Source organism: Alosa sapidissima, chromosome 14, assembly GCF_018492685.1.
Source record: "Alosa sapidissima isolate fAloSap1 chromosome 14, fAloSap1.pri, whole genome shotgun sequence".
NCBI classification, from domain to species: Eukaryota; Metazoa; Chordata; class Actinopteri; order Clupeiformes; family Clupeidae; genus Alosa; species Alosa sapidissima.
In genome coordinates, this window is record NC_055970.1 from 21,780,713 (window position 1) to 21,796,561 (window position 15,849).

General features: G+C 39.5%; 1 long non-coding RNA gene across 1 annotated transcript; it reads right to left on the reverse strand.

Moving 5' to 3' along the window:
• Positions 1-471: 471 nt before the first annotated feature.
• Positions 472-15,814, reverse strand: LOC121682072. The gene is made up of 3 exons (XR_006022415.1): positions 15,802-15,814; positions 15,649-15,653; positions 472-558 (listed from the first exon to the last, which is right to left on the reverse strand). It is a non-coding gene; the product is annotated as an uncharacterized LOC121682072 (long non-coding RNA).
• Between the last annotated feature and the right edge of the window lie 35 nt (positions 15,815-15,849).

Here is a 15,849-nt window from a genome sequence, read left to right on the forward strand (position 1 = left end):
AAAGCTGAAAGTATTCTTGTTGTGTGTAAGGCGATACGTGATTGAAGGTGTATTCTTTTGCGCGTCTTCCAATCGTATGAATATGCGAGTTCAGTTCCTGCAAGGTAGGTATAATTTTTTACGTAGGCTTATGTTGTCGTTTCATCAGTGGAAACCATATTTAGTTATGTTTTTGTGTGTAGCCTAGTTATGAACACAAATAAAGGGAACATTTTCGTACACACTCAGATTTCTTTACTGAAAAGTAGCAGCCTATCCAAAGTTATGCAAAGGTTGTTATGCAAAGTTAGGCCTATGTGTGTTAACGTTTCACACGGTCAGGATATCGGATGTCACTTCTACAAGTATCCCAGGCTTATCTTTGAACCTTTTTGAGCTCTTTAGTTATTTAGTTACTTAAGCTACTCGCAAAAGAAGCATTATAGCATTCGCATAACTGGCGTATTGTCATACCGAATGGCCACTAGAAATTTCAAAATTGACCGAGGTTGACCGAGGTCCTCCGAAGTCCTCATTGTGACATAGCAAAAGGGGGCGAGGCTTGGGATCGGTCAATTACTTTCGATATTGACTGACAATGGCTTACCAGCAAAAACATAGCCTGAAAAAAGCAAAACTTCCCCCTATAATGTTCAAATGACTGAATAAATAACCTAAGGACATTTATTCTGCAGAGGAATTGCTGCTTACATCTCGTGACAGTGCGTCTTCAGCTGTGTTTCATATGCGCCTTTCGCTATACTGTAGACCAGGCTTTTCTTGGTCAGTGGCGTAATGCTTTTTAGAGGGTATAAGATAGCGATTTTTAGATCATGTGCAAGACCACACCTTATGTTGGTAATTGCCACACCCCTGGGCGCATTATTTAATAAAAGTGAAGTGTAAAATAGGAAAACACTTTGCGTCAGAATAATAATACGCTTTGTGCCAGGTTTTGCATCGCGAAAATAGGGCCCTTTATCTCACTCTCTTTGAAAATAATGGGTATAGACTGAAATTGTATGAGAACTGAATTGAAATCAAATAGAACACAAGTTTCTTCATTGATGTTATGAAATTATATTTGATATGGAATATGATGAATGACATGAATACATATCAAAATATCCAATTCAGTTGACCTTGATGCCTATTTTCTATGTCAATTTCTTGTCCTATTGCTATAAACGTTTCATGGTCAATTGGTGTAACCGATTTATGTCAATTGGTGTAACCAGTATTTTGTCTAAAATACTAATAATGTACAACAAAATGAATAGGGATAGTGATTTAATACTCTACTTTACTGTAATAATGGTTGTTTAAACCATTTTTACTCAAATGGTCAAAGAATAGACAGAAAACAAGATGTTTACAGCATATGGTCTTGCTCAGTACAATGAAAAACTCATAAAATTAAAATTTAGAAATAAAAAAAACAAAACATATTCTCATAGGATATTACAAAATAAACTAATAATTTCATGAGAGCAATTGCATGAACTCCAGGAGGTGTGAAATATTAGATATTTGTCATTTTTGTGGTTTCACCATTTGACAATTTAATAGGCTGTTAGTTCTATCTTTTGTTAAAAAATAGCATACACGTCATATTAAATAATGTGAATACAACAGAAATACAAAGTATACACTTTAGCAAACCTTAGGCATGTTTTGTTTTAAAGGTTTAAACATATTTTTATTTTTCTCATCTTACCATCCCTTAGCTGTCACTGACCCATTTACTAAATTTACGGAGTTTAACTAACCTAGCGTTCATGGGCTTCGGAAAAACCTTTTTCCGAGTGAAAACATCATCATTCCGCATCATTCACGTCACGTAATGTGTGAGTCAGAGGTCGGAAACTGGGGCTAGATTTTGCTAACAGAGTTGCACAGTTAGGGGCTCGCCATCACTTTTGTCGTCACGTTGTAGTTCGTTGTAGTTCGTTTGTAGTCCATGTGGCCTTTCATGTCCAACAGTTTTAATGTGAACTTAGGAATTTGCCGTTTTTGTCACTTGAAAGCTGCATATCTTTCTTTCACAAGCGTCTTACACTATATTTTAAGCAAATACAGTTGTTTGTTTAGGCTTAGTGAGTGTATGTTTTAACCTTTGTTGTGGCATCAAAGTACATGAACACTTGCTGTCGGAAAAACAAAGTAGCCATGGGGGCGGTCCTTGTCATTCCGAAGTGCCCTGAATGCACCATTACCCCACATGACTCTCGCTCTACAATGCGTTTCCGCTTTCTTGTGGTGGCGTGTGTCACATGACAGCAACCATCACGCCAAAGATCCTTGATTACTAGCAGAGAATGTCTAATAAGGGGAGAACTGCCACTCTCGGAAAACTTCTGGTTTCTGAACTGGTTGCAGTTCCTTCTGTGGTTCCACATGAGGGCACTCGTCCACGAGTGCAGAATGCATGGAGGTCTATGGAGCTGTACCCCTCAAAATCCACTTTTCTCAGGATATAATTTTTTTCAAGTAATTTGAGTGTTGTATTCGAAAGGGGAGGCAAAGAAAATACACTTGGTTGAGTATTATATTTTTTAAAGTCACTTAATTGTTCTAAAAAGCCTTTCAAATGTGTCAATGACGTCATTCATTAGCACAATGCTAGCGTGTTATGTGCAACAACGACCCAACCTGTAAGAAATCAAAAGGACATAAGTACTCGTTCATTCAACTTTTGACCTATAACCCATGTTGAAGTTATACAAACTACAATCAAATCTGAGATTTGTCAACGACAATCAGGTGAAAGAGACAAATTTAGCCGTCTAGCTCCATTGACTCCCATTCATTCTGCATTCATGGCGATCGCCCCCAGTGGAACTCTGGTGGAACTGCATCCAAAATATGGTACAATAGGACTTAATACGGAGTGGCAAGGCTCTCCGTAGACGGGCTCTGTTACTAGCAAGATAGAGCTACGTAATTCGTTACTATGGGAGCAAAACGGGACAGTTCCGGTCTGCATAAGTGGGAGTGTCACCCTACATCACAAAATAAACTTTCTCTCTTAATAAGCAATAAGAACAGATAAACATAATTGTGTTCACAGTATTATTGTCTATAATCATGTATGATACCAATGTATCATTCTTTAGGACATGATATGAATAATTTAATTAGTCATGTGAACCGAGCTAGCTAGCTAGCTAACGCTAGCTTAAAATGCTATACAAGTGGATGGGAGTAGCTATGGCAATACAGCTATGCGCTAACAAGTGACTAGTAGTTGAAGGACTTTGCTTAAACTTAATATACTGTTGCAAATTCACTTGAGTATAAACTATCCACTTTAACTAATGTAAGTAATGTTATTCAGCTAGTTGTCATTTCAAAGAAATTACACTTCTCCGTTTAAAATGTTACTTTAGCTAAGACAGAGACTTTCTAATGTGGAGACACATCACTCAAAAAATACTCCATAGAAATGCATGGGGCTAGTTTGTCACGCCAATATGGCCGTTGTCTACACATATCCCACCCCTTCCTCGGCAAAACGTCGACTTGTGAATACATTGAGCCAATCATGTGGTGTGATGTGAATACATTGAGCCAATCATATGGTGTGTTGTGAAGACATCGTGCCAATCATGTGTTGTGATCTCGCCGCTGGAGCAAGATTGGTGTCTTGAAGCCTTGCACACGCGCATTTCTGCCGAAATGGATGCCCTACTAGTGCCCAAAAAGCGTTGTCAAATGGCCGCCGAGTGGAGGGACTTGCCTAAAAGGACTTTAGCTAAGAGGATAGCTAGCATGCTAACAACCGGACAGTAACTGGCAGCAGCATGGTCTGATATTAAGTTATTTTATTAGAAATCCTAACGCTAAAAAATTACACTTTTAGGCTTGAAATGATCCCAAACACTTACAGATTATGACTTATAATTATATTATAATTTTCCAAAAAACCCTCAACAAATCCAGAAAGGCATAATGACCAATTTATTGGTAAAATTCCACAAGTCTCCATTGACATTAGTGCAGCGAGGGTTTACTCTGGTCTGCATAAAGGGGGATTTTCGGCCCTCCCCCTTGCAATAATCGAACGCGGAAATTGTCGAACGTTTGCGCCTCTCGCTCCGCTTTAACCCTCTCTGATCACGCACTTCACCGTTTCCTGTTTACATACCCCGTCATCACTCCACGTTCCAGAAGCGTTCTGACTGGTTCTGACGCATTGACGTACATAGCCAGTTGCTAGCTTTTAGTGCTAATAAATCTGCCGGAGAAACACTTTCGCAAACACAAATTATGATGAGTCATGACTCATGATTTCATTTACCATGAGAAACCTATGATATAATTGATCTTCGTTTCAAAATTGTAGTCATTCATAACATGAAACACAGTAAATAATCAACTATCAGTACAATTAAATCAATAGTAAATCTCATTTAGAAAAGATCCAATATGGCGGAAAGACCGTGGAGAATGGGGGTGTGGTTAACAACGCATTAAATCGTACAGCTTTGTACTATCTATCGTGACACAACTTTTCGTACATGGGTTTACTACCTTAGCTTTGTGATCACGTTGCTGGGGGTTGTTTGTGTGTGTTAATTCCTTATTTACTGTTTTAATGTCTGTGTTTTAGTGTAGCGTTTACTCTTTTAGGTCTTCCTCGTGTGTAATCCTTTTTGTGTGGGGGGCTGCGTTCACCCCTGTGTAGTGTGTGTGTGTGTTTGGCATGCCTAGTGTGCGCTATTTTTGTGGACTGTATCCTTCCCCGATTCTGAATGCTAGCCAATATAAGGTTCTTCCGAACAAAGCTCTGGGTAAGCCTAATTCGGTACAATATTATGTGCAATATGTTTGTTTTGAAATGTAACGGTCCTGGATTCACTATGAAGACGTGAGTTCAGGGTGGATTTGGGCATGCCTCACACTTGTGGCGAGCGGTATCGGAGCGAAAATGGAGCGGGACAGAGCGGCCGCTCCGGCCTCTAAATAAAAAAGCGCTCTGCGCTCCAACAAAATTCCATCCGCTCCGCTCACTAGCTCTGATCTAGAGTTCTTTTATTAGAATATGTGCTACCAACAGTAATGTCTTTATGCTTCATGACCATGTAAAAAAAAAAGAAAACAGATATGCTAGACTGGCGAGTTCTCACCAGTGGAGCACAGATTAGTGAGCATGATTGTGGATTGGCTGACAGGGTTGGAGGCCACACATCTGAAGGAGGCCCAGTTCTTCTCCTTTGCATCCACATTCAGAGACAAGGACAGGTTGGTGCTGAGATCCGGACTGGTGGTGCTGGAGACCTTCACATTCTCTTTGAACCAGGACAGTGTCACCTCTCTCCCATTCCTCACAGAGCACACAACAGTACTTCTTCTTCACCTTTATTTATTCAGGGGGGTCAGTTGAGAGCAAGCTCTCTTTTCCAATGACGCCCTGATTACATACACAATATACAACAACGATATAAAGCAACAATCATAGTTCACACATACAAACAGTCTGCACAACACCGGTAATAAGGTTTCTAAAACATTCCAAGGAAACCAAAGTTTCCAATTTCAGCGCATGTTGTAAATCATTCCTTTTTGGCAGCATAAAATTCAAAAGCTGTTTTTCCTAATTCCGTTCTAACATGAGGGACAGTCAAGGTTAGGACATTTAGTGAACGAGTGCGCAGATTGCAAGATCTAACGGAAACCAAACTAGTCAAATATTGAGGTAACATACCAAGTAAAGCTTTATAAATAAAAATCATGCAATGTTGCTCTCTTCTTGTAGGTAATGATGGCCATCCAACCTTTTCATATAAAACGCAGTGATGAGTTCTAAACCCATCACCAGTGATAAAGCGAAGTGCAGAATGATAAATTGCATTGAGGTGTTTCAGTGCGGAAGAGGAAGCATGCATGTAGATAACATCGCCATAATCCACAACAGACAAGAACGTGGACTGAACAAGTTGTTTTCTACAATTTAAAGTAAAACAAGCTCTATTCCGGTAAAGAAAGGATAATTTACCTTTCAGTTTTCTTATTAGTTCGGAGATGTGATAATTGAAAGACAACACATTATCTATCCAAATGCCCAAATATTTATAATTTAAAACTCTTTCAATCGAAGTTCTGTTTAAGGTTAAAATAGCGTTATCAGGTGGAGGAGGAGACGACAACCTTGAAAACAACATATACTTTGTCTTTTTAGGATTAAGTAGTAGTTTAAGGTCAATAAACGCATGTTCGATAACATTAAAATCAGATTGCAGGTTTGCCAAAGCTAGTTCAACAGAAGGGGCAATTGAATAGATGATAGTGTCGTCAGCGAATACATGAATCTTACTTTCAACAATCCCAGAGCTAAAATCAGTACAGTCGGTTTCTGAACTTTTCTCCTTTGGGTGTATTACAGGCCCATGCACAGCAGCTGGAATGCAAGGATAGACAGCAAAGGTAGCATTAGCAGTGCTTTACTGCTCAAGTTCAGGTTAGGACTGACAGCACACTCATACGGGGTCTTGGCTCTTCATTCACTTTGAATAGCTGACATCACCTATTGTCAAAATTAATTGTGGGACTTTTGGCATCGCTTCACTTGCATTGGTCCCGGCAAAAGTTGAGAAAATATAAACTTTTTAAATGCCAGCGTGAGCGTCAGCCAATCAAATTGTCTGCCTACAGACTTCTTAATTGGAAAAAATAATTGAAGATGGTGGATTGAATGGTATTGTTTGTGCTTCTAAAACTGATAGTTCCTTGATGTGATTGGCTGAATCGCGTTCGATGCCGTTGTAAAATGTAGCATAAACATACACCTTGATCACATTTCGTTCCATATTATTGCGCCACCATAACTTGATACAAAAGTTAAAGTAGCTGCGTCTTGACGTTGCTTGGCAACCATTCAGATAGAGGAAATATATTTCTTGGCGGAAGAATAATTATCTATGAATAAATCGTTACATTTCTAGTTGCTGTGCCTTTACTTTATGAAAATTTGCCAGGTATTTATAGTAACAGTTTTAGAAAGCAATAAGCCCCAAGAGGCCGTAGGTTACACTGATTCTACAACCGTCGTGCCTAACAACGTCCCTTAGCTGTTGTAGAATCAGTGTAACCTATGGCCTCTCAGGGCTTATTGCTTAAATATAAATGTACTGTAACTGATTAAGCTATTTTTGTGATTTGATTTAGTAACATCTTTATTCACAACCAACAGCCAGACAAACCGGCCCTAAGCTTTATACCTTCACTCCCCAAAACTCGACTTCCTCCCAATCTGTCTGGATGTGAAACACCAAAACGAAAGTATTTAATATACAAATGCATGTGCAACTTAAATACTGATCTATTGTGCATAACTAGCATGTAAACAGAAGAAATACAAGATGATTGAGTGTAATAAAAATTACACATAATAATGAAGGCATTGTTTAGAAGAGAAACAAAATTCTATTATACTCATTCAGTAAAGAAACACAATCTTACCGTACACCTGGAGATTTACCTCCAGTTCAATATTAGCAGAGATTTCTGTATCCCCGATATCACCAGGGGGCAGGGGCTCTGAGAGTAGGGGGCGTGGAAGCATCTTATCAGAGAGATCATCAAATATCCCAGGTTAGAGAAACATCATATGCATTAACTTTACTGTTCTACAACTGACAATGTTGTATTTCTCTCATGGAGACTTTAAAAATGATATCTAACACAAGCAGATTAAAACTTCTAACATTAGAGTTCAAGTATTTTCAAGACAGGCCCAGGACAGGACTGAGTTAAACTCTCTGCAGGGTGGCAAGAACAGAGACCAAACGATTATTTGCCATCCCTTTGGCCTTGTGCTAACTTTTTTGATTGAGGTCTGGACTCTGGCTGGGCCACTCTAAAGTGTTGACTTTGTTCCATGGGCATCATTGGACCATTAAACCACAAAATGATCCAAAACATACAGCCAAACAAGGCAAGAAATGGTTAACTGAGAACAATATCAACATTTTAGAATGCCAGAGCCAGAGTCCAGACCTCAAACCTGAAACTGCATCTCACCGTGTCACCGAATGAGGGGAGCCCTGAGCTTGTATCCCCGCAATAAGACGGTCCTTTCACGGCGTGATATAAGACAGCGACACCCAAAGTGCGTTCCTAATGTCACGTTTAAATGCACACCTAATAGACGGCATCATATTTAATAGGTAGTCCGATTTCTGTATAATAGCCTGTAATAATAATATGTTTACCGTAAATCCTCAAATTATGCCAGGGACTCTATTTATAGCGTACCTCGGATAATAGCTGGTGGCATGGTCGATTTGGACGAATAAAGGCCGGCTCCCAAATACAAAATGGGGCAATAATTGCCTATCAGTAGGGCTATCAGTCCAGGAGCACAAGACATTGTTAATACTTAATAAATTATGCAATAATATGTTTTTGATTAAGTAATATTTCCATTATTTAACAGTTGTTACATACACATGCACTAATGATTAGTTTGGTTGAGGATACATATTTTATAAACCACTTTCTAATACTATAATAGTATAATTGTACTATAATACTATAATTAATAATTAACTCAGGAGTTACAAGTGGTTAGTTAATGATATTTTGTGAGCTCATCTAAAGTGAGGACGTTTTGTGCCTTGCAACACATTTACAAATGTGTTATAAAGTTTACTCCACAAGGCCACATTGGTGGACGCCGGGGCGTAAATCCCCAACTTTATGGGTTGCTGCATGTTAACCCGGCTCCCTATCCACTACACTACCTCTGTCCAGTGGTATTACAACAGTCAAATTAAAAAATATAATATAGATATGTGTGTTTACTATGAACAAACCATTTTTAACTGTGTGTAAACATGATTTACAGATGATAATTAATGTAGGAATAATGCTTTACAAACGAAGAATACAGCATTTAATAATAGTTTACAGATGTTTAATAAATGCTTAACAGTGTGTAGTAGAAGAAAACAGAAACTCTTGCATAGTTGTAGGGGTTTCTGTCTGGGCCAAGGTAGTGTAGTGGATAAGGAGCTGGACTAGCATGCAGTAGCCTGAAAAGTTGGAGGTTTGATTCCCAGCTTTCACTGTTATGTCAATAGCCTTCCATTTAATTGACATGTGTACGTCACTTGTCTGCTAAATGAATGAATGTAAATGTAATCTTTAAAACTAATTTGGGGGCGGTGGTAGTGTAGTGGTTAAGGAGCTGGGCTAGCGTGCAGTAGCCTGAAAGTTGTCGGTTCAATTCCCAGCTTCCACCGTTGTGCCCTTGAGCAAGGCACTTAACCCCAAGTTGCTCCGAGGACAATGTGATCCCTTGTAATATAGCTGACATATGTAAGTCACTTTGGTCAAGAAGTGTCTGCTAAATGTAATGTAATGTAATGTAATGTAATTTGAAAATGTGTTGCAAGGCATAGAAAGTCCTCACTTTAGACAAGCTCACAAAATATCATTAACTAACCACTTGTAACTCCTGAGTTAATCATGTATTGTAGTATTAGGAAGTGGTTTATAAAATATGTATCCTCACCCTAACTAATCATTAGTGCATGTGTATGTAACAACTGTTAAATAATGGGAATATTACTTCATCAACAAAATATTATTGCATAATTTATTAGGTATTAACAATAATTCATAAACATATTTTAAATATAGGCTTATTTACTATGAACAAACCATTCATAACTGTGTGTACAAATACTTTATTTATGAGAATTAACATAGGAACAATGCTTTACAAATGATGAACAAAGCATTTTGTAATAGTTTGCAACTGGTTTAAAATAAGAAAATGATTTCATTTATAAGTGGTTGTTTCATTACTTATTATGACTGCCGCTAGCGAAGCTAGCGAAGCGGTCATATACACGGGTTTCCCGTTTACCAACAAAACTAGATGCGCGCGCAGCCGTGAGGCAGAAGACGTTTGGTGGCCGTCCACAACGTTATAAACTTAACCTAAATAGTCAGCTGCTGTAAGCTACAATCGGATTTTTTTGTATACCCCTGTTGTCTCAATGATAATAACATCTCATTTCAGACTATATTTCAAAGTTTGACGTTCATTTGCATTATTAATATAACATCGTATTTTGTCATTTTTGGCGAAGACATGCATTCCGTTAGGGATATTGAACATATTTAACATTCTCTAACCATCGTGATTTCGAATTGGTGCAGTTTTCAGCACAAAAACTCATTTTATTCTTTTGCTCTTTTGCATTGCTCTATGCTGTTCTATGGTGCTTTCTGCCTCTTGCGCACGCATGTTATCGTGACGTTGCATAGAAATCCATGTATAGGGATTGTCAAAGTTTTTTTTTTTTTTCTTCCTGAATTTTTGGTCAACGATACCTGGGACACCGAACCACCGGGGCACATGAAATTTGGTGGGTATGTAGCACCACTAGACTTTTACAGAAAAATTTTGTTTCGTCGCCGGGGGCCACTCCCCCCCCCCCCCCGTGCTGGGCCCCCCGAACCGCAAAAAAAGCAGTTTTTCCTAAATAACTACCTGAACCGTGGCACTGAGGATGAAGAATCTTTTAAGGTATGTTGGTCTCAAGGGCCCACATCAATCTGGCCCATAATCACTCATTTGTTTCTTATTACCAAATTGTATGTGTATGATTGACCTGGCATTCTCTGGGGGTATGCCAAGTTTCGTAGAATTTCATCCATGGGGGGGTCTATACACATATACACATGCACACACACACAGGCACCCACATACTATCGGTATTAGAATGGCCGATACATAATTACAAATTCAGTAGGATTAAAAGAAAGCCAAAATAAATATTCATCATCATCATCGTGGCTGCATTTCCAGTATTGGCGATAAGTAGTCGTTTGTCCACTAGACGGCGCATCATTGCAGTGAGACGTAATTTTGTTAAAGTTAAAAGTGGGTTGGAAAAACAATGGACGCTTCCTACAAGGACTGTAGTTTACCGCAGAGAACGTCTAATAAGGATAGGATGATGTTCACATGAAATGTAATTCCCATTTCTTCTTGAAGCCGAAATAAATCTGAGGATGTTTATCGGACATGCTTGTTTTTTAGTGCAGGTACGTTAATCTTATAATATTAATAAGGACCTAGGTAATGTTACCGTTAGCGTTGGTTGAGTGATGGAGGCCAATTTGATTGATTGCATTTGTAGAAAACTATAAACGCGGTTATACCAAGCAAATTGATAGCAGCACTGTAATTGTATCTTTTGACTGTCATTTGTTGCACGTGCTACAAAAAACATTCTGTGCAATGGAAGATTTACCAACATTACACCGGTCTGATACAGTTTTGCCTATACATGTGTGAGACTGAGACGCCTGTTTATTTAGTTTTAAGTGCGTGCAGGGTGTGAGAGGGGAATCGATGTGCTTTGATTCCAGCTTGGTAGTTGTAGTCTGTGACATTAAAAAGCACGTGTGTTACCTTTCATCAATCCAGTTGCAATGGATGAATTGTGATGAACTGCCCTACTTGTGATTGTTTAGAGATTTTAAAGGTTTTATAACAATGCTACATCTTCTTTGGCTATTCTACAATCTATTCACCTTTTCAGCACCAGTAGGCTACTTTCTGTGCAGCCGCACACACACACTCAGGCATGCCAAACAAGCATACACAAAAGTTTCAAGAGTGGGGGATGGAGTAAAATATGGAGACAAATTGAAGTGTGATTTATTTTCGCGGAACGGATGTACAGGACTGAGCGGCGGTCATATTTTATATAAATCATGTACTTACAAACATATTTTTTGGATAGGCTTATTTACTATGAACAAACCATTTATAAATGTGTGAACAAATGCTTTACTGATGATAAATTATGTATGAACAGGAAATTACTAATGATGAACAAACCATTAACTAATAAGTAACAAAGGCTTAATAAATGATGAATTGTGTGTAGTTATTATAAAGTGTTACCCTATTTTTTTGTGCAGTCCAGTAGAGCTGGAAAGTAGCCACGTTGAAATCCCCCACACATTGAGCCCAGAACCGATCTGCACGCTGCAGCCAGGGGCTTATGCGAAGGTAGCACATAGACCAAAGTGGCACACAGTGTATGAACATGGGGGTGACATATTCCTATTTCGCCCAAGGCACACGATTGCTTTCCGCCGGCCCTGAAAATGTATATGCTAGTTTGACACCAAGCAAGACACACAATGAAGCGCAAACATTGATGAGTCAGCTCAATGTTCCCATATCCCAGACTTTAGCTGTAATTCATGCATGTAAACTTTGCTTGATGACAGACTTTGCACTTTGCCCACCAAATAAATTAAGGCCCTTAAAGGCGCTCTAAGCGATGTTGGGTAACATCACTTCTGTTGACGTTCAAACAAAACAGAGAGCTTGCTGGCTACTCCCTCCCCCTCCTTCCCGTGCAATTCAAACTCTCCTAAACGCGCATTTCGTTGGTGATTGGCTGGTCGGGGATTAACGGGAAACTAACAGTTTGTTATGTTTTTATGGTCCAGGCTGGACCAAGTAGTTTTTGTTGCCGTTTTTTGGAGCCTGGGCTGTCCAGCGAGACCGTGTATTTTTACAGTGTATTCAAGGCACAGGCAGCTAGTGGTGAGGTGGTTTTTGCAGTATGTGACAAAAATATTTTAGCTTACAATAGAAACTGCGTAACATCACTTAGAGCAAGGTGTTTTACTGTTTCACATGTGTACTCAATCCCATAAAGTATGTTATTCAATATAATCAAGTGCAATATTAGAAATGAAAGCCAGACGACCAGGGAAATCTATGTTCAGTTATATGAATTTCTTTTTAAATGTAACCTGACCTTTCTTGGGTGCTCATCAAACCCAAAAGTGTTGGTTCATCTACACACCTGAGAACTACAGCACAGGATTACACAGCCGGCTGGTTTCTGCACATGATACCCAACGGTGCCATAGCGTCACAATGAAATAAAGGAGAATCAATGGGCAAAAAGGGAAGTAGAACAAATCAATTCAGCCCTATTTGTCAGTGCCTGCTCTCCACTGATAGGAAATAAGCTTAAGCAATTATTTCACATGGCATGATAGGTATAAGCTAATGGATTTAGTTTAATAAGGAGCCTCCTTAAATCCAGGATTAAGGCAAGGAAACAGTTTTTGTCAGTGTTGACAAAAATCCCTGGGTAAAGTCCAGTTCCACAGAGGAAAGGAACAATTAAGCACTTCAACTTTTGCAAAAATGCATTGCCTTGTGGCTGTCCTGGTTATGGGTGAATGTAGAACAAGGGTTTTATGACTGAATGCATTTGAATATTTAACATTGATCATACAATACCAAACATCTACTGAAACCCCTGGAAAACCATAAAATACAAGACTGAAAGGTGCAGTACACATACTGTATTGTACAAGTACACATTTTTTCCAAACTACCAAACAAGACGCAGCAGCTGAGAAAGCATCAGCCTCATTGGTTGTTCCATGACTAAAGGACTATTAGCTGAGTATTTCTAGCTTGTAGAAATCTATATTTTTCAAGACTATTTTTCCCAAGACGTATACGGTCACTGCTCCAGATATAAGCAGCTACTGCACTCTGATAAACTAAATAGGTCTTGCAGTGTAACTCACATCACTCCCATGCTCAGTTACGGTAATACAGTAGTTGATGATGTAACATGTTTGGTTGCATTTTGATGACAGAATGGGTGGTTCAGCCCTTTATTTTAGAAATCCGTTTTTGGAGAGCTCATTTTAACGGGAAACTAAACAAAACATTTTAGTTCTTCAATAGTGCATTTGTTCACAACACGTGTTGGTGGATCTGACTTTTTGTAAATGTCAGGCCACACCAAATACATACATCTAACTTTAAAGAAAATAGCACAAAATGAGTGATCTCTGTCTTTTCTCTCGCACACAGTGACTAATTTCTTCCGACCTGTGTTTTTTCTCTTGTGTTACCTTTGTGTGTTCAGGCACAGGGGAGCCCTTCAAGAGGCATTTGGAGTTATGTATCACCATTTAATAACCACACACCAAGCCTGTCTGCAACAAGTCAATAACAGAAACAAACAACGGGGACTACAGAACAGAAATAAAGGAGACGTGTCCTTTTGCCATGTAAAGCACTTTGGGTCAACTCCTGTTGTTTTTAAATGTGCTATATAAATAAAAGTGACTTGACTGTAAAAGATGTCGGCAAGAATCACTGAGAGAAATGAAGGCACACCTGGCACTGGAAGTGAGGCAGTGAATCCCGGCAAACAATGCAGGGACTAAGGCTGCAATAATCCACCAAGATGAATATCTTTAATGTGAAGATTGTCTATTGTTAGAATTAATAATGCTTGCAGGGTCTTGACAACCCGGAACTGGTGAAGTGTCAGTGTAAACGGTTAAACCCAGTAATGGGTGTCAGATCTGGTTTGATGTGATTTATCTGTGCTTGGTGTTATAAATGACTGCTGAATTGTGTGTGTGGGAGGACAGGGTAGGAGAAGATACACTGTCTGTGATTTGTCCAATGTGCTCTGCAGTTTGATTGACCTGCCAAGCTTCATTTATGTGAAAAAAAAAAAAGAAACGGGCATTGTGTGGTGTCTTTAGTTAGATTCTTTTATATATTCACGCTGAAAAATGACATTTTCAAGTCATTCAGATATAAAACTACCCTGAGGTGGTAAGGGATCCAGAAAATAAAGTATTACTATGTGCCCTTACCAGAAGATCTGGACACAGTATGTTTTCATTACTGTTTGTCAGTTAGCAGGACTACTTTCTATAACGTTTCCCGAGTCCCTTTCTAGCTCATTGTTGTTTTCCATGACAAATTAAGCAGATATTAGAAATGCAAACCAGTGGTATAGAGGTGAAGGAGAGGTGTATGAACCATAACTCAGCTCTGTGGCTCACACAGGAAGGCTGAGTGGCTGGGAATGTTTTAATTAGCCAACAGGGGGTGGGGATGGTCCCTGCCACAGGCACTCTGAAACAACAGAGCAGGAGTCTCCTCCACACAAAGCATGCTGGGAAGGATTGCTGTACACTTGAGGAGTCATAGGTGGAGAGCTGTGTGGAGGTTTGTTCTGGATGCAACTCATTTCACCACCAGCCTAGAAAACTTCAAGGTGTATGCAGCCTCGCTGTACGACATGTCTCATATGAAAGGAAACAATTCTGCAGGGCCGATGAGGCTTAGGTAGCAGCCTTCATTCAGCGAGTGTACAAGGGTGGCTGGTTTGAGCGCAGCTCCTCTCGGATTCATGTTGAAGTATCCTTGAGCAAAACACAATTTCAATGTAACAGTATCCTACCGAGTGCGGCTGCACAAGGAGTTCTTGTGTGATGCGTTTCTTCGTGTTCAGCCGTGAAACCCAGACGCACGATGAGGCGGAATAGTTCACCAGCTCGCGGTTGCATCAGATAAATGGAACAAAAGGCATACAAATCAGGAACACGCTGCAATTAATTCAGCATCCTGAATGATGGCTGTTTTAAGCAAAGAGCAGGAGGGCTGTGTGTGCTGTGTCCACTCTGCAAACTCCTTGTTATGCTGAATATGAAATGCATCCAACCAGCCTGCCAGGAAAACATAATGAAGTGAAAAGGGAAAGATGGAGGATGTTTGATGAGCAAGCTTAGTGGCTGCTGAACTGGTATCTATTTGATGCCTCACCCACAGATATGCAGAGTGGGAGTTCTCAACACTGACTCTCTCCCCTCTCACCCACAACTCCGTGGATACGTAGATACCACACACACACACACACACACACACACACACACTCACTCACTCACTCACACACTCACACTCACTCACATTCACACTCACACACACACAGACAAACACACACAGCGAACACACATCCTTTTCCCCAGAGTCTGAATTAATAAATTTCAGTTCAAATG